The following is a 2641-nucleotide window of genomic DNA, read 5'->3' as shown; positions in this document are numbered from 1 at the left end:
AGACCGATAAAACACAAAAGTTGCAAAGGGACGTCTATTATCATCCTCTGCGGCTGCTTATCTGTCTAAATGTGTGACTTTGGGTCAATGCAATCAGTTCTGGGGGAATGGAAGTGAGCCTAAATTTAACGGCCTTTGTTTACCTTATCTCACGAGCGCGGGTAATTCTCTCAACGCCGCCACAGACCAGAATGACCGAAATGTAAAGTTGTTCTTCCCTTAATCAGTGATTTTTGTAGGTTTTGTCTAATGTGATTTTTTTTTACTGGCAATCAACCATGAAAAGGACCATTGGATTCAGTAGTTTAACTAAATAAAAGTCTCACTTGAGTCTGACTTCATAAAAGCAATAAGTATAGATGTTCTGTGGATGGCTTGCAATGGATGATTATTCAACTACTGAAATACCGAATCAACTTTTACATTTAGTTACATCCTTGTTACATCCAGTTTACTTAGATTTGGACACCAAATTCAAAAAATGGAATTATTTTGTTCAAATTGCTGATTGGAGTCATCTTCTGCAACCAATTTCAACTGGAAAATACCCCCTTAATAGTGTGCTAGGTCTCTCTGACCCCTATAAAGGTCAAACCCAAACATCTTAAGATGATTTTCATTTTCTCCAAGATAATGCAATAACGATGAGGAGATTACATCTATGATTGCAAAGATTTCCTTTTCTTTTCACTCTCTATATCCAAGTCTGTTCACAACACTTACAAGAAAGTAAAATACCATGGCACTACCAAGGTATTTTGGACATGTACTATTGCACCTTGGTATAGTACCTTGGGGTAGCATGTTGTTTAGTACCATGAAGTATCAAAGTTTTACCATCCGATACCATCACTGTATCATGGTCTCCCAACGATACATTTTGTAAGAGAAATACATCTACATAATTGACATGTCTAAAACATTGGAATGGAATCATGATTTCAGTGGAATTATCAACAGTATATTCATAGTACAAGGCCGACGATTTCTATTGATGAAATCGAAGTATTACACAAAACAAAGCCATTTCTAAAGACCGTCTTTGACAGTTAGGCCAAAAAACAGCAAAGCAACATGCCAACAACCAAGCTAAACACCTTAGCAAACAAACACATCCACATCTGATCAAAGCTATGGTGATTCATGCCAAGTTTCATTGAGTTACCTGAGTGTTTCTAGCCCAGACAATTAGTAAACAAGACTTTCATGTTTGCCATCTCTACATATTATACAAAGGGTTTTGAACTGGATGTTACCAGTCATTTTAGCACACTTGAAAGTGTGCTTCTACTGTCATCTAGTGGCTCTACAGAGTGATTTCAGACAGTTTGTGCTGCTTTTTGCTTACAGCAGGGGTGCCCAAACTCAGTCCTGGAGGGCCGGTGTCCTGCAGAGTTTAGCTCCAACTTGCCTCAACACACCTGCCTTTAAGTTTCTAGTATGCCTATAAGAGCTTGATTAGCTGCTTCAGGTGTGTTTAATTGGGGTTGGAGCTAAACTCTGCAGGACACCGGCCCTCCAGGACCGAGTTTGGACACCCCTGGTTTACAGTGACAGGGCTGCACAGCAAATGTCCAACAAAACCGTCAGCTTACCTTCATTCAAGACTGCACTGTATTGATTTTCCTCAAAAAAAAAAATTTTCCTCACAGTTTTCTTCAGTTAATTTAGTTTTCATCCCTTAGCTGATGTATTTCTTTCTTATTGGAACAAAACAGTTTGGGGCAGGATATATGGAAGGCCTCATCTAATTTTTTAATCCCTAAACTATGATTTGCTAGTCAGAGATTAGTAGGCGGGGCTTGCTAAATCTAGGGAGTGTTTTATTGGACAAAATCTGCATATACCTGAATGCAAGAAAAGTATGCGTTGTGTTTTCCCAGGAAAGAAAGACGCTGTATTTTAAATGCTCAAATTATTTGAAGATGATTTAAACGCATATATCTGCTAAACGTTGATTTTGTCAAATTTAGAGGAGTATTCTAGCTTTTAAATGGGCTAAAATCCAACAGACATGGAATAAAAGCAACAAAACTTCATTTTATCAGCTTGATTAACTTCATTTTGATCTTTGATTTACATTGCTAGAAAGTTCTGCATTCAAAATCTTACTGACATCGATGATGTTGTTATGATATTTGGATGCTAAATTATCTTTTTGCATTTATTTTCATACTAAATTGTGATTTTGTTTCTTGCATGCATTTATTCATCTATCCACTTTTACACTACAACGATGGTGTCGGATAAAGCTGATCTGAAAGATGCTTGCAGAGTGTGAAAGGCAACAAAGCGGCTCTGATGTGGCAATTCTTTTGCGTATAACCATTGGCTAAAACCAAAAAAATAAAACCTGATTTTAACACTATTGTTTCTGCCTCACAGGCTTTTCTGTTTGAGTATTTTACAGTAAATTAAATAATTCGTTACCATGTATGCATAACTGTATAACAGGCATTTTTAGGCAGAAAACTGTATGAAAATGCAATCATAATGAAAAACAAGAAAAAAAAGTAGACCTATTAATGTAACACAATTTGTCAGAATAGTTTATTCCATATATTCCATGAGATTTCAATTAAAGCAATAAGCTTTGTGCTTCGCGTCGTGCCTAACAACGCCCCTTAGCTGTTATAAATTC

The sequence above is a fragment of the Sinocyclocheilus grahami genome, unplaced genomic scaffold (assembly GCF_001515645.1).
Source record: "Sinocyclocheilus grahami isolate Dianchi unplaced genomic scaffold, SAMN03320097.WGS_v1.1 scaffold4520.1, whole genome shotgun sequence".
NCBI classification, from domain to species: Eukaryota; Metazoa; Chordata; class Actinopteri; order Cypriniformes; family Cyprinidae; genus Sinocyclocheilus; species Sinocyclocheilus grahami.
This window is presented reverse-complemented; position numbering follows the sequence as displayed.